This window comes from Taeniopygia guttata, chromosome 2 (assembly GCF_048771995.1).
Source record: "Taeniopygia guttata chromosome 2, bTaeGut7.mat, whole genome shotgun sequence".
Taxonomy (NCBI): Eukaryota; Metazoa; Chordata; class Aves; order Passeriformes; family Estrildidae; genus Taeniopygia; species Taeniopygia guttata.
The window spans coordinates 28,249,136-28,272,111 of NC_133026.1; the positions used below are offsets into that span (position 1 = coordinate 28,249,136).

The following is a 22,976-nucleotide window of genomic DNA, read 5'->3' on the forward strand; positions in this document are numbered from 1 at the left end:
TCATAAAATATGACAACTATTTTCTCAGTATATTTATCACTCAGTTTTACAACTGTCATCTAGTAATGAAATAAATTATGATGTCTTGTCTAAATAATATACAAGACAGTGTCAAAAAACCTTACAAAGGTTATCTATTGCTATGCTCTATTTGTGTAGCCAGTTACCAAAAATAGGAATTATGGAATTATAAAAACAGCAATTAAAAATTAAATATCTTATGAAATATTAAAATTCACTAATTTATTATAACTCTCTTTTTTCTCCTCCTTCCCATTCCTGGCTACTTTACAAGGCAATTTCACCTTTTTTATTTTTTTTTCAATATATTTCTACTCTCTTAAAGAAATACAATTTTTTTTCTACCAGACAACAGGACAGGAAGAGGCCTAAGGTGGAATACTTTTATTTGGTGTGTGGAGCAACTTTCACAAAATGTCTGAACTCAGTGACTAGGGAAATACATGAGTGGCCCAAGCATGAGATTCCACGTGTACCTAAGCCTGTTCTGTAAGGTTATGCTATGTACAGCCATTTTGGATGCTATAGGATTAGAGGACCTTGCTGATATATAGGAGAACACCAAGGGTCCAAAAGAAAACTAATTTATTTAGATATCAACATGATATCCAGTACTGGCTCCTGATGGCCTTCTGGTCATAAACCACAGGAGTCTTAGGCTTTCTGGTCATAAAATTAAGACCTTTTTTTGCACCCTGAACCCCACTTTGTCTTGAAAGTGGGTAACTGGGACAGGTTATGTAACAAGAGGCTATCCCACATTTATGCACACAGTCTGCTCCACGTGTTCCAGAGGATGGATGGAGGCAAACACCACCCAGACAAGTGACAGGATGGGGACTGAATGTTCAGCTTGCAGAGACTTACAGATATAAAACATCTTTCATTCCCTTCCTCCTGCCCATGGAAAAGAGACTATTCTGTATATGGAATAAAACCAAAGAAGACAGGATAAGAGAGGCCCTATGAGAATCCACATGCCCCAGAAAGGGACAAACCTAAAGCAAGCTAATAGAATGCCCATTGGAAGTTCCACCTTTAGACAGTGGCTAGACTCACCTCAGCTGGAGCTAAAGTCATCCTTTTAAACTGTCTTACCAATTCTTAACCCAAACATCAGGGTGCCTCCCCAGGTGTAGGAGCAACAGTGGGTAGGAGGGTCAGGACGGACGCAACAAAAATCTACTCGTATTAACAAACATGACGGTATTGTACTTATCTGGAATGGGTGCCATATGCAAATCATTCCATTACTAACCCTTTGAAACCAAGGTCAGAACCTGAAATCTCACTAAGCAAAGGATACAAAAGAAACAAGTCATCCGTTCAGAGTAGAATTCTGCCTAAGAAGGAGTTTTGGGCTCCAGAATAAAGAGACCTCTCAGGTATGGAAGACTGAAAAAAAACAAACCACCAAACCATAAACAAACAAAGTAATAAAAAAACCCCAAACAAACCACTCAAAAAAACCAAACCACCACCGCCACCAACATAACCCACCAAAACAAACAAAAAGGAGATTTTGAAATTACTATTTAGCTCCATGAGGTGTAATGCTACTACATAACAGAAAAAGCTTGGGATGGACTGTATTTCTCAACCTGGGGGGTTCTTTCATAATTTTCCAATTTGTAAAAAATATTACGAAAATATCAAATCAAAAGGATTTTTTCCCCCTAGACATGTATCATGTGGAGGAATATTCTGCAGCAGACTGCGACTTCTGACCTGAATCCAGCAGAAAATCAGCAAGTCCATAAAGATGAACTTGGACATATCCAGTCTGAAAACAAGATCAAAGTCAGGGCTGGAGGTTTAGTTTCTTAATTAAGGCAATTTGAGTAAAAATAATGAAGGTGGAAGTCACATTTCTGCAAAAGCAATTTGGCAGAAGGGCTAGCCCTCTTCTTTATAGTACTTCAGATGAAAAAGGAAGACGCTATTAGTTGCTTTCTTTGTTAAGTGTTTGAATTGAAACCTTGGTGCCACTCGTTTACTATTTGCCAGTAGCGCTGAGTGAGTAATTCTCTGCCTGTAATTTCTTCTACTAAATTAGCCTCTTTTTCTTCCCCTGCAATATCCATCAGCAGATCATGATTTTCTCATTTAAACATACTCAATAAATATGTCTGATTTTACCCTGCAAACAGATTGCAAATATTTGAAATTCAAGCTGCATCATTTATTTAGAATTGGTAAATCAGGTCACACGGTTTGTTCTCTCTGGCTGAAATAGTGTGAGGAACACTACTTCCTGTGCACACAGTTGTGTGCTCCTCCTCAAAATAAGACATCCACAAATGCTCATGGGAAACAAAATTTGCATTATTGCTTTTTATATGTCTTTCTGCTTAAAGTAAGTCTCAATTGATTGTTCTTTCATCAAGAAGCAAATTTGAATAGATCTGAGTGACTATGTGTAAAGAGATTTTATTCAAGAACTTTAATGATTTTTGTGGACATTTTTTGGTATTACTCATGCCATTTTTGTTTATTTACAAAAAATGAATCAGATAAAAAAGTCCTTCAGTCCTTAAAACATCCTTACAAAAGAAAGAAAAATACCAAAAATAACAAAAATGACAAAAATAAATATTTCTAGTATTCAAAGAGGGGACTGCTGAATCATACAGCAAATTTGGCAAAAGCAGAAAAACAGGAAAATCCCATCACTCCATTTTGCACCATTAATCAAAAAACACAATTTAACAAGCCAGGAATAAGCTCCAACCTACAGTTTTTGTTTTCTTTCCACAGAGCAACAGGATTCTGGTTAAGGAGGTTCCTTGTGGACCATAATTGCTATGCTGTTTGCAAATGTTGGTATAATTTGGATGTGTAAATTTATTGTCATGCAATGGTTCCATGGATTCAGCTTGTCCACTGTTGAATGGAGAACAAGCAAAAAGAATAAAAAAATATTCCAAGATGTGGTCGTTTATTTTTGCAGGGGTTAAATTATTATAAATATAAGCATGCATTTTCTAAGTATTTTGATAATGTTGAGAAACAGATTTTCTGTGAGAGAACTGGGGAGGAAAGGAGTGATTTTACAGATAGTGAATGGCATCATGAAAAAGCTCATAAATAAGTAAAATAAGCACAAACACACACAGGGCAGTTGTCCTAGTTCCCAGATTCTCAGATGTCTCTTTCCTACAGGCCTTCTCTCCCCCTTTATTTCTCGAAGTAAACAAAGGAAACTTGACCACTCTCCCTTATAGCCATGAGGGCAGACTCTCCAGTAACTGTGCCAGGCACATAAAACTCATACATACTTTCCAAAACTGCAATCATCAAGAACATTCAATTTGCTCTACCAAAATGCTGACCTGATGTAGACTCCCACGACATAACAAGGGTATGCATTTCAGCATCCTTCACATTGAATGCTATGGTCCAAAAAATACTCAAGTAGAAAATTGTAGTTCTTAATTAGTTCTTAGGCACAAAATCTGTCCCATCCCTCAGACAGGAGCAATCTTTGACTCGTCATTTAGGCTCTGTGCAGCTTAAGCCACTCATCCAGGCACAGACCAATTCATGGCCTTTGTCTTACAGTATTTTTACTTAAAAGTTGCTATTTAGCTGTTGACACATATTATATTTCAATATTGTCCCATTCTGAAGAACCAAAACTGTCCCAACTCCAGAAACAACAACACAAATATCGAACAAACCTCACCCCTATTCAATACCAAAGCAATGGTCTAAATGTAAGTAGTTTAATGAGCAGTATCCCAAGCAGGGGCTCAGAAGAACATATAGGTTTATAACAGTAATAATAATAATAACAACATAATATTTTTACAAGTTATCTGATTAGCACAGCTTTGTTTCTAAAATAAATTGATAAATAAATAAATCCATGAAATGCAATGTCAGGTTTCTATCTACTTATAATATTAAAAAATTATCCACAGAATTGAAATACACATAAAGTCAGAAAGGAAATATATATATATATAAATATATCCATATCTTTAGCTATCTATCTATCTATTGATATATATATCGATCTTAGCATTTCTGGCTTTCACATGTTTTTGCATAATGATAGGGCTAATATAACGTAACAAATCCTAAACTGTTTTCACAAGGAGTGGGAAAAAGATGTGTAAAAGTATGCTCTGTCTTGCTTCCTTCTGTTCACAATGTATCTAAATACAACAAATGGTGTTCTTGCTCTTTCTGTCTGTTTCTCAATCTGTTTGGAAAGTAGCCATCATTCTGCAGCCAACCATAATATTTGACACTTCCTGACATCATGAAAGCCACCATCTGTCTATCATTGAAGCCCTGTACTTTTTAAAGACTGCCTGGCTTGATCTTTAATGAAGATTCACTGTGAATCCACAGTTTAGATAGAAAACTGGGGAAGTCTGACAAAAAGACTGTGCAAAATCATGTTTTAGTTAGAGTCAGACACAAAACAAAAGGAATAACAAGACCTTCTTACAAATACCAAAGAAAAAGTTCTGTTCACTTTCAGTAAGTCCAAGGTCCAAATTCATCATGGAAAATTTGGAACATAAAACTGAATTCAGACAAAAATTAAAAATTATCCAAAAAGCAGTTTTTCTACTTATGCCTAACTGGTTTTCAAAGAGAAATATAGACACACTTCCAATGTTTGTAAGAGGCATAAAATATAGAATATGCTATTCATTCTATGCTATTCATTCACGCTAATCATCATGCAATTTCATATTTAGATATTATTAGTATTTTCAAACATCTCACAAGCAGGTTTTCTATGGTTTTGGCTTAATACATAAGTTTGAAAGACTCTTAAATACCAAAAAGATAGACATCTCTGTTTTGTAAATATATGCAAGAAGGAAAGCATAGGCTTTTTTTTTTTTTTTCCCAGAACACATCGTAACAGCGAAATTTATTCCCTGTGATATTTTAAGGCATGTTTTTCTACCATAATTTTTGTACAAAACAGTGATTCAAGGTGTAACTCCTCTATTTGCTTTACTTAGAACAGATTTGGATGCAAACCTTTAGAAATCTGACCTGGAAAACCATGATCTTTGAATACCCCATGCTCTGTTTCCTTCATCTAAAAATTAATTCAAGTGTCTCCACATGGCTATAGAGGCAGAATGCTCCATACAGCCTTCAAATCTTCTATATCCCTACTGATCTACAGCACCAATACAAACCAATTCATGGATGGAGGGCCAAGACCCTTGTTCCCTTTGGCTACCGACTCTCCTCTCCTCCTCCTCCACCAGTCTGCCCTCCCCTTTATGGATGCTGAGAATGGAGATGAAGAATTTCCTGTGCTTTTCTCAGCACAGGATCAGTAAATGTGCCTGGTCCTTCAACAAACAGTTCAGGTCAGGAGAGAGCACTGTGTACAAGATGTGCAGGGGCAAAGCGCCCCGCAACCACCACCAGCCTCACAGGGTGATAGTGAAAAAGCAGCAGTCAACAGGCCAGAAAGCTACTTGAGGTCCCAGAAAGAGCTTCTAGAAAAGAGCTGCAGTGCACTTCTCACCACTACTAACTCTGCTAAGGTTGAAATTAATGAGCATGAGGGCATGAAAGGAAAATGCCTTTCTTCTTCACAAAAGATGGCAATTATAATAATTATTATTTTCACTTTGTTAATTATCTCAGATCTAGCTATAAAAATTCCCAAAGCAAAAATTGAAATGAGGTACTGAATTTTTCAGTAAGAACAAATAAGGAGCAACATGGTCTCAGTATGTGTCCAAATCCCATTTTCAGCCCCATGCCAATTCATCTGTGCACCCTCCCATTCAATGCCACAGTGCCTGGACGTTGTCCCTGCATATCCTGTCAGTATTATTCTTCCTGTATTTCCTGCTCTCCTTTCATACCATCCCAAGCCACAGTTGGAGGAGTGGGTCTGCACATGCAATATATTTGCATGGCAATGTTTTGGCAGTGGGGAGGATACAGGGAGAGGCCTCTGTGACAAGCTGGTAGAAGCTTCCCTCATGTCCAACTAAACCAGCTAGTTCTAAGACAGACCAGCTACTGGCAAAGGCTGAGCCCATCACCAATTGTGGTTGTGCCTCTGGGATAATGCATTCAAGAACAAGGAAAAAGAGCTTTTCTGTTGCTTGTTTGGAATATATGGCCACCAGGATTCTCTCTTTCACCCCTTCTCCCTCCTTCTCTTCTTTCTCTATCACCATGACACCTGAACATCTCAGAGTCTTTCATTTACCCAAATTTCATTAACTCAATTTACCCAAGCAATGCTCCTGTGAGGCTGGAAAGTGCTGTCGCCTTTCTCATGCTACTATACTGATGGCACAAAGGCAATGAATGTACCCAGCACTGTGTCCAATCTCAGTAGCAGAGCAGGAATCTGAGCACAACTTTCCCAAATCGTAGGCTAATTTCCTCATCACTGGTTCCCATTGAGACTCTCTGTTCACATTTATCTTTATTGTTTTATCAACATCTTCAGGTTTACTGCTTTAAAAAACTATGATTTTAATAATCAGGTTTTTTCCCATAGATATTTTTGTCCTTTCACAGCTTTTTCTGCCACATATTTTTTGGTTTATAAAAAATGGCATCTTCTAAAAATATTCTCTTGCTTTCCACACAAATATAGAGCATTGGAAGATGATTTGGTTGATTGGAAGATTTCACTAAAAGCAAAAGTGGAGTTGGTTTAGAGCACAATACGCAAAGAGTGATCATTTGTTGGAAACTAAGTATCTTACATACAGGTACAACCTCACAGTGTGGAGAAAGGATGGTTTTATATTACCCAGAATGATAGTGATGTAATCGTAGTACCACAACATTCAGTGTTATGGAATTTGTTTCTTCAAGGCCAAAAAAGGCATTCAAGGAATGCCTCGTGCATTTTTTTTTAAATGAGAACAGGGCCTTATATACTAAATTCATGCAAACCCCATTCACAGAAAACTTTCTCCTTATGTGTTGTAGGCTGTAGAGCAGACACAAAACTCAATCTGGATTTTTACCTCTCCTTTGTGAAACACATGGAGCTGCTCAAAAGGTGAGGTGTAACAATGTTTATCTATCACTGAAATGCAAGAAAGAAAAGTAGCAGACATTTGAATGGTGTCTTCACAGTAGAAAAAGGGGAGTGAAGAATAACCATCTCTACCTGTCATTGCAAAGTGGTAACAAAACAGACTGTCCTTGGCACTTTTTTCTGTGTCTTTGAGAATATTACTGGATTCCAAATCAGCAGCACTGATCTAGGGCTCTGTTTTGGATACTCTTGCCAATGTCGCCAACATCAAAATGATCCATATCTTGTCTCTTCACTGGGAAAGAGAGAAGGCTGACAACTATTCCAAATACCAGTGTCAGATACTTTCAGAGATACCTTCATGCTCTAGTCTAGCTGTATCCAAGTGCAGGGAATACAGGGAAGGACTGCAATACAACAAAAAGAGAAAGGTGAAAAGGACCTAGAAACAACAAAGGTAAATGTGACTAAGTACAAAAGCAAATAGGTGATCCAGCCACATACATAGTAAATACTTTCATCCTTTGTACATGCCTCATTTCTATTACTCATCAAAACAACGTGTAGTAGTTTCTAAGTTTTCATGTACAAACCAAAAGTGAGATGTGCTTGTATATATTACTTCCATTTACTATGGATTTAAGAGAAATGCATTTAAATATGGGTATTAAAGGTTTTAAAAGAGTAAGCTGCCTGGAAAAAGATTGCATATTGGTTAAATAAAGAATAAATTATGTGGAGCAGCTGTTCTCATTAGAACAATATTTTTTCATATTTATTACAAACCTCTTAGTTTGTTTTGTGTGCCCAAAACTAAGGCAGTCTAATCAGTATAAATTCAGGACTATTTTGTGCCAAAATTTGTGAGGACTAACAAAGTTGTCCAAGGCCAAGAACATCTAGGAAGACAACAATACATATTTTTGTTATGGCCTTGATCACCAATTATTTTCAAGTTATTCTCCTGTGGACTTTTACCACAGGGGGGGAAAAAACCCCAAACCAACAAAATTAAAAGCAAGCCAAACAACCCTTGTTGCAAATAAGGATTTAAATTTCGATGTATTCAGCCTTTGAATCTTGAAGCAATGAAAAATTATTGTAAGTTAGTAATGGGTGTCATTTTTTTCACCTTAAAGGAATTTTAAAGAAAATTCAGAATACATCTCTGCTGAAATCATCTTGCATGCCAGTAATGATAGTGAATCTTCTTCTATAAAGTTCTATATCTTGTCTACTACCAGATGCAGCACAGGACTTTTCTGCTGGCATATTTTTCAGATTAAATTAATAATTAGAGAGGGATTGGATGGAAAGTCAGGAGATCTAGTTTAAATCCTACAGCTGCCATATATTTCTGCATGACCATGCACTGAATGCTGAAAATCTCCTTCCATTCTCTCAGAAAGGGATGCTGGTATTTCTTTTTCTCTTCCTTTGAATATCATGTTTCCTTAGAGTATATAACCCTCACAGCAAACACTTCTCCTGTATAAAATAAATTATTGTATCCTTGGTAGAATATGTTATATACAGTTGTAAGATAAATAATCATGTTCCAATTCCTAACTCAACAATCATAAACTGGGAAATTGTAGTTAACTCCTGAGAAGATTAATTTGAATGGATTATGAGAAAGCTTAAAATGACAACACATTGACTTAGGCTAGTCCTTTCAGGTGGAAATGTGTTGTCTTTAATGTCTTCACTACATCTCTTGTTAGATGCTGAAAAGGTCTATACAATGAAAATATACATCTAACACCATCTTCATTTATACTTAAAGTTGCTTTTGAACTCTTTCATGAACTAAGTGGGTAAGGAGAGTAAAGAGAGAAAGGAAAGGAGGAGGACTTATTGAAAGTTAAATTATTTCATGGTAATGTCTGAGTACTTTCTGGAGGTCATCCAGTCCTGAACAACTGCTCTTCAGTGCAGTCCTGCCATTCTACTTCACTGTGGCCAGACAATGAATCAATTCTTATGCTCTTTCTGTCCATTGTCTGTTTTTCTTCCTTTCTCTGTGTAATTAAACATGTGAAAGACTCTTTTATTAGGTCCCTAGAAAGGACTTAAAAGATAATTGACCTGCTCCACAAAATGGTAAGGAAATTTTATGTATAACACAGCTATCTTCACTTTGCCTGAATGTTCAGCAGAGTCTGGAGATGCTGCCAGCTTGGCGCTTCAAAGGATCAGGCACATAAAATGCTCAGTAGTTTGTATTTATACAACAGAAATTATATACTGAGCAAGCTGATCTACTGTATTCCCCACGGAGGCATCCAGGCATCAGCTACCTTTGCTATCTTCATTCCTGTTTAAAGGTGTCAGCCTAAATTCAAGCAGCTGTCAGCTACCTAGTGGGCTTGGCTCTTTTCTAGCAGTTAATTGTGCAGACACCATTGATTGAGAGGGTAGGCCAGTTGCATGGGTTCTGATTTGCAGGAAAACAAAGAGGAAGAAAGAGAGGAAAATAAACCCTTTTATTATATGTAAGCCAGACACAACAAATATAACCTCAAAGGTATTTGTAAAATTAGCTCAGTATGCACGCTTAACGTGCAGATATTCCATATCTTGATCATGCTATGGCCAAGATACACTGCAGAAACTGGTCTGAGATGCAAGCAGTTTCTTTTCAATCTTGTTTATTATTTCAGTTATTTTATTTTATAAAATTCTGAGGAGACAAAAATCTTTGCAAGAAAACCAAATTAATGAAGTTTGCTGGCCAGAAAGGAATATTAGTATTACCTTTGTAAAACACAAGCCACTTCATCCTGTTAACACCATATCAATAGTGTGTTGATGTCTGATCATGGCAACCATTCCATAAATATCTAATAATTTTCAAAGTCAGAAAATGGAAAGAATATAAGACAGAGTGAAAAGAAATCTAGACTTGTTTTGGAAACTTTCTAAAGAGATTTAAGTTCCCATAAAGATACAAAATATTTTCATATTTTTCCCTGATAGTGTAGATATGTGAGACATGTTCTCCTTTTCTATGCCATGAGTAAAGACTTTTATATGGGAATGAGGGATCCCTCAGCATCTTTACTGAAGTTGGAACCAGTATAGCTTAACACACGAGCCATTTGGGGCTCTGCTTTTATGTCCTGGAATAGGTTTGCTAAAGGTTAAAGGAACTGAAGTTTTAAGAATGTTGTTCTGTTAATATGCAAATTTTCAGCATTTGTTCTAAAAGCTGTACTATAGAAACAAGGTCTCTTTTTTTTTTTTCTTGCATTACCTACTGGAAAATAAATAAGTACAGACACGTGAGTGTCTATGTGCAAACTAAATCCTAACTTGAAATGCTCAGCCATGAAGAATCACAACATTTCTTGCTTTCATAATGAAAATTATAACATACACATTTGACAAAACTTCATTGCAAATCAGTGCATACCCTTTCAAAATCACTGGTTCTCTGTGGGATGTAACTCTTCTCTCAGCAGTGACTGACTGAGTAGTCAAATACACCTGACATGCTTTGGGGATTGAAATCCAATAACACTGAAATGGATAAGGCAATGATCTGGATGGTTCATTGAAGAATGGTGGATTTGTTAAATAGATCAAGCTCAGCAACAAGATTCATCTAACTCTTCCTCCCCTCACTTTTACAAGTGCTGACTTCCCTAACTTTTCTTCTCCAGTGACCCTTAACATGTTCAGTTGTGATGCCTCCGGCAGGGCCTTAACCTTTATAATTTTCCACTACCATCACCCACATATTTTCCACCAAAGGGTATTTCTGATGCAGATTTATCAATATCCAGACATCAGTATCAGAGCATGGTGTTTTTTTCTAGAAAGATTCAGTAGAATTTCAGTGTCCAAAAATTTTACTAAACTGAAATTTTCTATTCTTAAAAGCTTAGTAAGCCAAAAGAAAAAGGTGAAACAAGCTTAAAGGATCTGAGAATCCTATTCCTCCCCCATCCCTGTTCTTTTTCATTTCCCCTGGAAATATGATATTTGTTTTGGTACACACAGAATCTTTTTGAAAATCTGACTGATTGCATATTGAGCTTTGTGTGCAACCACTTTGATTTGAAAGAAGCTGCATTTTCCAAAATAAAGCAAGGAGCGCTGAGAAGGGAGAGACACAGCTGTATGAAGCTCCATGTCCCAGCAGTGGGTGTGTCAGGTCCCCCCCACTCCTCCAGATGCTTGTTGCTTAGCTTCTGTGTTTTCAGCACAACTTTGGGGGAGTTTCTATCTTATGGATTCTGACTCTGCCTAGCAACATTTTAAAGATTTTTTTTCTGTCTGGAATTTTGTCTGTGAATCACTTCAAAGACCATATTTCTGGTGATACATGCTATCAGGCGAATTAGCAAAATTTTGCCTGACGCAGGCAAACAATATTTGAGCTAGTTTGCGGCATCAGGAAGAACACCCACAAAGAAAGTGCCACTTTTTGTATTGTCTAAACTCTCCTTTTCAACCTATAGGCAATTGGCACCTCGGCCTCTTGAGAATGGCATCCCACCTTTATGGTGGGCACAGTGCCACCCTAGCAGATGGTCATGAGTGTTGGCACGCTGAGAATCAGTATGTGCATCACGTTTGAGTACAATAGGTCAGTCCCCCATCCAAGTATGTGGGAATGAGAGTGTCTGTGCTGAGCTCCTGTGCCAATGGTTAAAGGAATATACCATCATTAAGTTAGCTGAAGGAGAAGATTATTTTTTTTTTTAATTAAGTCACATTCTCTATAGCCATTTGAGATCAGCATTTCTGCTGCAGTTCTCTGGTTGCTGGATCACTGAGAGAAGGCAGAATGCATGTGTGCATACATGCACACAGATAGCCCAGCCAGGGAGACACCTTCTTGTTTCAACAAAGATGCATTTTTGCCCTATATGGCACCCCAGCTGAATGGCTCATCTAGGTACAAAAGCCAGATCCATAGAAGCTAGCATATAATTTGAGCTCAATAGATCCCTAAGAGCACTAGAATATTTGGCATGAAATTCGCAATGGAGCCCTTGAAGGGCCTTTCCCATCCTGGATCCAATGGAGTCTAATTTTGATTCAGTAAAGAAAAAAAAGCACCTTGCTGACATAACAGAATGGGCTTGTTCAAGCTCCTTTTTTCAATCACATTTAGAAAGTTACTGATAACAGTAGGCATGCTTTCTTGACTCTCTTCTACCAAAATTGTAAAAATTCTTCACAAGTAGTACAGAGGCTCAAGGCATTTAGACTGAATTGTCTTACAACAACCTCTTTTTAGTGTAAAATGTGGTAGGAAATAAGACTGCCATTGTCTGTCAATGGCTTCTCTAGCGCAGGGCATAAACTAAGAGCAGGCCAGGAGCATCTGCTTCTCTAGAGAAATGATGACCACTCAGACTTATTGATGTTCTTTGGCCTTATGCATTTGGAACTACATCACAAGATGCACTGCAATTCATCAAATTTCTTCCTTATGTCACTGAATATTCTGTTTGCGCTTCCAAATTTCACTTTTATTGGAAATGCAGACTGTTTAGATATGTCTATTGTCATCAATTTTAAGTAGGCATATTGAAGAGCTTTATTTTTTCTGGAGAGTGAACAAAAACCACCTATATATTTTTATCAAATGTATAATCATCATAAGTTATTTTAAAATTAGCTTTATTATGCCATCATGAAGAAAAGTATGAAACTTTTTCACTACCCTACTAGTTCTTGAGAAAAATAGAGACTGATTATAATGAATAAGTGAGCAATTGATGTGGAAGATCCAGAGTTAAATTTCAAACTTTACCTCACTTGAAATTATTTGAGTTATTAAAAATAATCATTAACATAATCAGCTGAAATCAAATAAGGGACTCAAGTCCACTTTCAGTATCTGAACTCCTTGGATCTGTTCCCTGGAGGAAGCTCTGTTAATGAAAATTATCAAAATATTTTAGATTCAGAAGAAGTATATTCTTGATTAAAGCCAACAATAATCAGGTTTTATAACAGTACGCAAATTACATCTTACATAGGTAAATCAGTCCTTGTCCTTCTACCATCAGAAAACTACCAAAATTTCATGGCACCATTCTCAAATCTACTCATGAGGATTCAGAAGATTATCTAATGTTGTTCTAACATGTTAATGTTGTTCTCATCTTAATTTTGAAAGCTTCTCCTATATCCACAAGTTACTAATAACAGCTAAATATGGCTCAGAATCACAGAATCATCAAGGTTTGGAAAAGATCTTAAAGGTCATCTAGTCTAACCTTCAACCCAGTACTGTTATAATCACCCAAAACAATATCTCTAAGTGCCCAATCCAGACACTTCTTGATGTCTTCCAGACATAGTGACTCCAGTGTGGAGACCTGTGAATCTGCTGGGGAGAAGGCAACAGCAATTCCCTGGAGAGACACACCTTAGACTATGGGCATTCCTCACAGCTCAGGGTGAGGAAAGAAGATTGCTGCATGGTGTTCTGCAGCACTATGCTAATTTGTCCCAGTTCTGTCCTCCTCATTGGCTCCTTCCCTACCCCTTTTACCCTTACATGTTCAAGTTCTAGAAAATTCTCAGCTCCATGTAATCCCATTGGTTTGTGTAACCCCGCCCATCCACTCTGGCATTCCCTATTATTCCCTTCCCTGTGTACCGCCCCTGAGCCCTCAGACCATTGGATCCCTGATGCTCTCCCCTGCCCCCTCTTTCCCTGTATTTATACCGTAGACTCTTTGTTTTCGCTTTTGGCCTCTGAACCCTTTAAGCATTGCCTGAAATAAAGCACATTGAAACTCCATGCCCGAACCCTCCTGTGTCTGCTGTATGTGTGTGTGTCTGTCTGTGTCTGTGACTGTGTCTGTGTGTGGGCACACGCTGGTGCTCTCACGGCTCCTACCCGTTGACACAAGATGCTCTTGGGAAAGGTTGAGTCTGACACCACCACGGACCGCAACACTCCAGCACCACCCTGGACAACTTATTCCAATGTCTAACCACGCTTTCAGAGAATATTTTATTTTTTCTAAAATCTAATCTTTACTTCCCCTGGTGCAACATTTCCTCTTATCCTTTCACTTGAGACATGGTAGAAGAGACCAACCCCCACTTGGCTACAACCTCCTTTCACAGAGTTTTAGAGAACAATAAGGTCACCCCATAGCCTTATTTTCTCCAGACTAAATAACCCCGGCTCCCTTAGCCCTACATCACACAAGAGGTTTTCTAGATCCTCCACCAGCTCCATTGCCTTTCTCTGGACATACTGCAGCACCTCACTGTCCTTTCTGAAGTGAGATACCCAAAACTGATCACAGAGCTTGAGATGCAGCCTCACCAGTGATGAGTACAGAGGCACAATGACTTCTGTAGTCCTGCTGGCCACACTATTCTTGATTCAGGCCAAAATGCCATTGGCCTTCTTGGCCACCTGGAGACACTGCTGACTTGTATCCAGCTGGCTACCTACATCTGCTACTCATCCTACCGTGTCTGCTTAGAGCAGTAGGAACACAGTACCTTTGTGGCCTCCCATATTTATCATAAAAAGGAAAAGAAGAAAGCATAGAAACTAATCACCATTAACATCTACATTCATCTCTATGGCTTAACAACTTGATTATTAAAAGCTGCATAGGGATCCACAGGGAAGGAGAAGAAGTTTCTGAGTACATTCTGCCTGCATTCAATGACAGGGAACTAATTATATTAAAAAAACCAAGGAACAATTACATAAAGAAATAATTAACATTCTGAATACAACTATTGTTTATAAGAATATTACATATATAAATGTACATATAATTTATAACCATATATAGTGATATCATTTGATACAGTAAAATAGTAAGATGTTGTTTACCACCACATAATAATTAGAATGCTAACGCATGCTAGATGGTCTTCTGAAACCAACAAAGTCACTAATTATAAAACTAACTAATGATTTAAACCATACAACACTGAAACATCAAATCATTCCTTGAGAAGCTGAGAGGAGAATTCTTTTTGTGTGTTAATTATACAATTAACACACCAAACAAGCAATGGGCAGATTAACAAAATGAAAACTAAAAAGCTTTTACTATATCATTTACTTAAGTCTTTGTATTTCAGTCTTTACACAATTGAAGGGCTCAGTCTGGAACTTAGTTTTAGGAGTGCTAACCATGCAATAATTTTTTTCACCATATAAAAATAAAAAGCATAGTTAGAGGTACCACTACATTGTATCATATCAATGATTTGTTCACGGTCTTTCAAAAAGTGACTGAATTTAAATAAATAAAATTATAATTTCAATTATCTTTTTAAAAGTAGCTGCACTGGTTCAATACACAGCTTGAGTTGTTTTCTTCTCTTTTCTTTAATATCTTCCCATGCCCTTGCAAATAATTGTTTTGTTACTTGCAATAAGCCAACAGAGAAGAAGATGACTAGTTCTAAAGTGTCTTCTTGGAACGGTAAGTGACACACATCTCTGTGCCCTCCTATGTCTTGAGAAAGAGAAGGAGAGGAAGACAAATTCACATGGCTGGACCTTCCTGTTACAAGTTAGGGCAGAGCCTGGAAAAATGGGAGAAGTTATGACAGTCTTTCTTTAGTGCCCTCAGCAAGATTGTGGAGGAAAACATCCTGCTGAAGTGAAAAGAGTAACAGTAATATATTAAATACCCTTTTGTAAAACACTTTGAAAACTGCTAGAAAGGCAGACCTCACACATAGAAGGCCATTCAGGAAATAACATGGAACCTGAAGCTTCTGAGTTAGGAAGGACAATTTTCAAATATGACCATGGCACGTTCTCCATAAATAGACAGATTCATCCTTGCTTCAGTTTTCTGTTCATGGTTTTATTTTACTGTTTTGCAAAGAACGTCTGGATTGAATTAATCAGGCCTTTTCTGCTGTCATTGGTGACTAAAAGAAAGATAATAAAACAATTTTTAAGCTGAGAGTGTGAAACTTAAAATTTTAGCAATGATAAAGGAGTTTTCTTTATTTGACAGACAAAACTGTTATTGCTACTTCATATATTAAACTAAGTTATACCATATCTCTTTTACATCTGCTTAAGAAACATGTATATCAACTTCCTATGTTAAGACGCATAACAGTCAACATGCTTCATTTTCTGTGAGAATTATCTACCCTCCATCCTTCCCCAAACCTGGACATTTTTCTGCTAGACAGTCCTCCAAAGATTTAAAACAGCTAGGAGAGTGACAGAATAGTAGAATGCATTGTCAGAAAACATAGCCAATTTCATCAATAAATTATTAAGTTAATTAGTATATTTGTGTCCTGGGCTAATTTCCCTTTTTTTTTTCTCATTAAAGGTAATATCATACAACCTTCAGTTAAGCACATGACATTGTCATACTAGGTTCTGTAGTATGTGACCCCAGGGCTATCACATTATGCATGAACAGGCACCCATGAATGATAGTGTCTCAGAGAAAGAAAAAAAGAGATTTAGATGAATTCCTACCAACCGTTGCCAGCAGCATGATAACTGACATGATGCTTGTGCTGTTTTTTGGCTACAGTAGAGTTAATTTTCTACATTACAGGATTTATAATCATGTATATCAAAGAATCATTAATTTTTGTCTGTCATGCTTTTGTTACATTTTTCTGCTTCTCAAAGTTCTAATTGTCTTTCAAATTGTTTTTTGTAAAAGTGGCCTCAAAAAAGAGAGTTTTAAATTTGAATTTTTTAATCAGAAGTATTTTTACAAAAAATAGTCATTCATGATACATCTTATCTGCCTTGTATGACAGTTAAATCTGTGGAGGATTCCACAATTAAGCACATTGTGCCACAAACACATCTGACTGATGCAGAGATATATTTATGTAGCTTAAGGCAATCTGGCTCAAACAGCAAGTAAACTAGAGACGGTAAGTTCACCTAAACCTGTCTTAGGCTACACCTCCCCCAGCAGCATGACGAAATGTTATTCCAGAGCTTATCTTTCTAGACTGCACCTGAAATGTGGAGGTACTCTCAGGCTGAACAAGCAATACTCAAAGCCGCAATGTTAAATAAAACATAGGCATCTCACTGGCTAAGAAGATGTTCCACTCACCTCAGGAGGGTAAGCCAGAGCACACAGGCATGCTCTACTCTGAAAGCAGGTAGATTTAGATTGGATATGTGGAAGAAATTCTTTCCTGTGAGGGTAATGAGGCACTAGAATGAGTTGTCTGGAGAAGCTGTTGACACCCCTTCCTTGGAAATGTTCAAGGCCAAGCTAGATGGGCTCTAAACCATCTGGTCCAGTGGAAAGTGCCCCTACCTATGGCAGTGGGGTTGGAACTAGATGATCTTTAAGGCTCCTTCCAACTCAAACCGTTGTACAATTCTATGATGCCCAGCTTCCTGTGTCATTTCTGAAGAAATGCAGACTGTTTACAAGGTGTCTGGTTTACAAGGCAGGGTGTTATTCAAACTCAGTAGGAAACCAAGACCTAGGTGCAAGGCTATGGCTCAAAATTTAATTTCTGGAGCTTTCAAAAACAAGAGACCATGGCCAGCTGTGTTACAGCACCCCTCAGAATTGCCCATCTGGCTAATACAAAATTACTGAAATATCTGTTTGTCATAGCACAACCTATCTTTTTGTAAAGAGTCATGCCTATAAATCAGTGAAATTGTGTTTCAAATCCCTTGGCAGCCTTCGAGAGGTTCAGGTGTAAAACTTCATCTCTAGAAGGAAGACTCCATGCAGCACAGAAGACACCTCAGCAGGTGCTACCTTGCTGGGGGCAGGCAGCCTTTCAGAAGCTGCAGCTTGGCTCTGCAAGGGAGCAGTGGTCCTTGGTGGTCTCTAATGGTGCCTATCTGAGCAGAAGTCAAGAGCCTTTTCTCACAGTCTGGTCTCATTTTTTTCTTTGTTTGTTTTTCACCTAGACCACTGAATGTAATGAGGCATAAATAGTCCAGGGAACACAGATCAAAACCCAGATCTCACATACACCGTGCCAGCATTCTTAATCAATGAGATAAAGATTCGCTGTCCCACTTATCTGTTTTCATTCTGTCCATCAGAGATAGGCAGTGATGGAAAGTAGACTCTCTGACTCCCTCTCTTGAATTTAAGTATCTATGTTTTATCAGACAAAGTAGCCTTGTCTGTACAAATGTCATTAACTGTCCCCATTCATTGGGAGCTAGGATTTCTGTATGTGCCAGTGATGCATACTAGCATCCCTGAAAACTGTCTGGCTTCTGGGTGCTTCTAGAAAACCTGCCTGGTTCTCAGTGCAGGCAAAAGCAAATCTAACTTCCAAAGGCAAGACCATTTATATGGAAAGAGTGAGGAATAAAATCCACTTGGAATTTGTAGCCAATCCTCCTACTTATGTGAAAGTATTGTGGAATTTATTCAAGTGACCAAGTCTGTTTTGCTTTAAATATATATACTTTATCTAAAGGAAAACATTCATTATTCACCACTTTTTACAGTATTTTTTCTGTCTTCCTCATAAATACATTAACATTATTGTAAAGACTGGAATACAAAGAGGTGAGGGTAGTACACTGAACAATCTGCAGTATTGTGGGCCTGGTTTAGATCTCATCCGATAAGTAGGTATTAGGAGTAACACTTCAGAAGTCCAAGAAGTCAAACTGACCTAAAACTGGTGCAAGGCCTTTGGTTGGAGATTTTTTACATATGAAATTACAATTGTGGTCCTCTGCCTCGTTTACAAAAGTGCTGTGCATTAAGGAGAGGTCCAAAATTTATGAAGTCAGTGGCTGCCATGTAAAGGGTTCAGTCATCAGGGTGAGAGCAACCTGACATCATCTGATAACGAAGTTAAAATTTCCCTGCATCTTAATGTCCTCTCCCTGAGCCCTTTGAAAAGAGTCATAATTTATCAGATCTAAGGTAATTCATAAATCAAAGTGAAGATGGAGAGTATGACCCAGGGTATGAGCCTCTTGCAACTATTCCCACTATCATCCATGCCAGGCACCTCTGACCCCTCAGCTGAAGTCCCAAGAGCTGAGCTGATACCCAGCCTTTCATTTACATGAAAAATTAGGCACCACCAAAACATATCCTTGACAAAATCATATAGCAAAGGGAAGCTTTCTAAGGCACTGGGAATCTCCTATGTCTAGCTAATAGGAAATGTCAATCATGCCTGCAATCCTTTCTCTCTCCTCTGGAATTCTGATTTTCCAATCTGAGCTGTGAGCAGATATTCCTCTTCCACTTGGGACCTTCAGTCCCAAATTCTCTCCTGAAGGAAGCTTTACCAATTGCTCTTTGTGAAGAACTCACTGTTTTATTTCAAAAATAAATCCAAAGGAGGAGCCATATGTAATAGCTTGGTGGTTAGAAGCACTCCCTGAGGAGAGTGAAGGGGGACCCTGCTCTCTTCAGCCTGAGGGGGCATCAAATTAGCAGCTCCAGGAGCTGCTCCAGCCACTGAACCCGAGGGGTGTCTCCTTCCTCCTGCTCCCCTGAGCAGCATGTGGCTGGTGGAAAAGCCATCACAGCTTCTGGGGGCAGCACTGAACAGACAGGTCTGACTGCAGCTAGGAAGTGGTGACTGGCCATGATTTGTACTGCCAATTTGTTTTGCCTTCCTCACAAGAATTTATACTACTACACCATTGTCCTGCTGTCCTACTCTCCAGCAAGAGCCCCTGTAAATATATTTCCTATAGCAATAGTCAAACCTGAATCACCCAGTAGTATTGTGGAGAAAAATGCAAAAAAGGTAGCAATCTCTCAAGATTCCTCATATAATTCTTTTTATGTGCTGTATATTACCTTCTGCAAAGGCTGGTCTAACTACATTTCATCATATTTTCTAAATTCATTCGTTATGCATTATGTCACATCAAAGGTCACAGTAACTTTTTTCCTACTCAAGAACAGTAGATTCTAATATCAAATTTTTTTTTCAAAGAAAAAGCAGATAATTAGTGGATAGGGTAAGCAGAAGTTTTATCTCTAGAGAATTCACTCCTCACAGATCTCTAATTAAAGCAGAAGAAATTGCATGAGGTGCATATGCTGTTAAGCATTAGCACAAGCAAACCTTGAAGAGGGCTGGTACAAAGTGATATAGGATATTTTACTTGCTTGTTTCTTAACACTTCATGCAGACAAGACCTCTACTTTTTCTTCAGCTGCTAATCAGCTTGTCTGGTTACAGGATTTTTTTTTTTTTGTTGGCATTACTGGTAATTATTTGCATTGCCCTGGTACTTAGGAGACTTATTTACAAGCTGAAATTATGCTACTCCTGCCAAAAAAGCAGGCTCTGCTTCAGCAAGACTGCAATTTAAGAATACATCTATACTGTACAGGAGACTGCTCATGATATAGTCATTTCATTTAAAGATATTTCAGATATTTTCTTTCTATTATGCAGCTAGCTCCATAAATATTATGGAGATGGTATGATAAGAGGCAACAGATACAGACATATGGGGAAATACAAGGGAAAAATGAGGCAATTGGTCACTAAGATTGATAGGGGTCAAAGCACATTCACATCATAATTGCTGTCAGCTGTTCTCTAAAATTTATGGTCCCAAAGAAGAAGGTTTTAAGAAGCGAATGAAAAGAGCTTGATAAACTAGCTGTGTATATAGTAAAAGGAAGCTTTTTCCCAAGATGAAGAGCACAGGGAGAGGAAGTTCAGAGGTGACTGAAGATAAACCAGTGAATAGTGCAGACTCAGGTGCGATTAGGAGGGATACGGATGGTGGAGACAGGGCCTGGAGAAACCTAATGGTGAAGGCAAGCAGTTTAGACCTTTCATAAAAAATGTGGAAAAGATACAGAAAAAGGAAAAATTTGATCCTTTAAAGGATTGAAGAAAGAAAGTAAAGAAATTCTTGTAACAGCATTTTACATGAGACCAGACTTAGTCCAAGTTACTTGGACTAAGACATCCTACAGTGCTACATTGTTTGTAGTTATTAAATATCCACAAGATTTAAATTCACAGTGACCTTAAAGTTATATTAAGCCAGTAGTTGAAGTTACATCTACAGACAGAAGAATGAGATTGGCAGCTCAAGAAGATAATTCATCTTTTACTCTAAGAGAGCTACTTTAAGAGAGCTCATGTGAATCTCCTTCTGGCTAATAGACACAATCAAAATCTTTCTAAACACATTTTTCAAATGACTTTGTTGAGTTACTTGTTTTTATTCAATTTTTTTATGCATTGTCTCAGTTACATCCAGGCTTCCTGTCTCTTCCTGTTCTCTAAAGGTTATGAAGTTAATTTATCAAAGTGGTTTTAAACATGAAGTGGTAATGAATATTTACACACTCTATGTCTGTCTTTGATGAGATAAAATGCGAGGATTTATTAAACAATTTTCCAATTAAAGATAGTCTACAAAGAACAAAAGATACATCATTGGGCAGAATAAAGCAGCACAAGTGGAGCTGTTAAAAGCTTATGAATTTAGGGAGTATTGACCTGTAATAATACCCTACTTAAAAATCCAGCACTGTTTTCTCAGACACTATTAACTTTTGGTGTGTATTGCCCTTTCTAGGATTCTTGGTGAGTTTGCACCCCATGATGCAAATTCCTCAGGAGGCTTCCATCCTAACATCTGTTGTAACCTGTGGATAGTTTTTCACGTAAAATATTTTTCCTTTTGTTTTTCCATGGGGCCTAAATGTAAAGGGCCTGTCATTTCTCTAGATAACTATATTAGATTCTGTTCAGCTGCTGGTAGGAATAGAAGAAAAGAGAGTCTCTCTTTGAAGTCCAAATTACACTCATGTTCAAGAAAATGTTTATGTTACACAATTATCAGATTTACCTTAATCTAAAACATTTTGGTAGCATTTATCAAATTATGTAAAAATAAATTTTCCCTTGTCTTCTTTCAAATCCAGCAGTATTCTTATTACTAAGAGCGCTGCAAATGCTAGTCAAATTCCTAAACTTTTGAAGTAAATTCAACAAGTACAGTGAAAATTATTTATTTTTCAAACATCACTATACAAGGGCCACCAGACATCTGTATATTTTAATGTTAGGAGGGGGACAAAACCCCACATTTACTATCCAAATAAAATAAGCACTAAAGATAATCAGTCTAGATTTGGCTTCAGGTTCAGCTTACCTATAGGCACTTAAAATATCAAGACATGTTACCTCACAGAGGAGACTTCTTGCTGGTGGGTAATCTCCCACCCACATGTGAAGGCATAAAGAATAGACCTGGCTGAGGGGTTTCTAGGCATTGACAACATATTGCACGTTGCTGCTCTAACTCAACCCCAGTAAAGCAGTATTATGATTTTTATACTGCAGTAACAATCTCAAGACATGCTCTGTCTTCTCAGAAGATTATATGGCATGTCAAAAAGGAAGATCAACTGCGTTAAAATGGAGCAAGAATTTTTTCAGCAAAATGAACACCATCCAGTTAGAATTTTTCTAAAATCAGCTGTTGGGGTTTTTTTTCTCTTTCCTTTCACCTGCCTCATTTCAGTCAAAAAAGGCAAAATCTCAGTGTCAGCTTTGCACATACAGTCTGCAGCTGATGTAAATGAAACTAGTTATTAGCTTTGGATAAAGGAAATATATCTTGACAAAAAAGGGGTTTTGTCTACTGTGTATAAAACCTTTGATATATATTCCAAACTGAACTTGAATCTATATATTCAAGAATAGATACACTATGCTCCTTAAGCATATGTGGTAGGGCCCAAAATGAGGTTAAATTTTTTAAGAGGTAATTTATAGTAGAATGAACAATTGATGTGATTTTACCTTCCAAAATATGAGGGTGATATGGGACTTTGACTTCATGTGGCCAAAAGGAGCAAAATTGTTTCTAATGTTCTTGTCAGCGAGAAGCCAGTTGTTAGCCTATATTTGAATTAAAGTAGTTATTAATGCATTGGTCATAAAATGAATTGCTGCATTCCGAAATCTCTTATTGAGCAGGATTGATCCTAGCCCTAGTTTGAATGATGATTCAGTA

The 22,976-nt window shown here is 37.6% G+C and overlaps 1 long non-coding RNA gene across 3 annotated transcripts in view; it reads left to right on the forward strand.

Annotated features, from left to right (window-relative positions):
- LOC115493671 (uncharacterized) overlaps positions 1 to 22,976 on the forward strand; it is a 111,949-nt gene that overhangs the window by 78,294 nt on the left and 10,679 nt on the right. Inside the window, exons 5-6 of one of the 3 annotated variants that reach the window (XR_012054530.1) lie at positions 6,967 to 7,039; positions 13,336 to 13,440. The exons of the other annotated variants lie outside the window; for them this stretch is intronic. This is a non-coding gene — a long non-coding RNA (uncharacterized lncRNA). The remainder of the gene's footprint in view (positions 1 to 6,966; positions 7,040 to 13,335; positions 13,441 to 22,976) is intronic. 3 annotated transcript variants of the gene reach the window in all.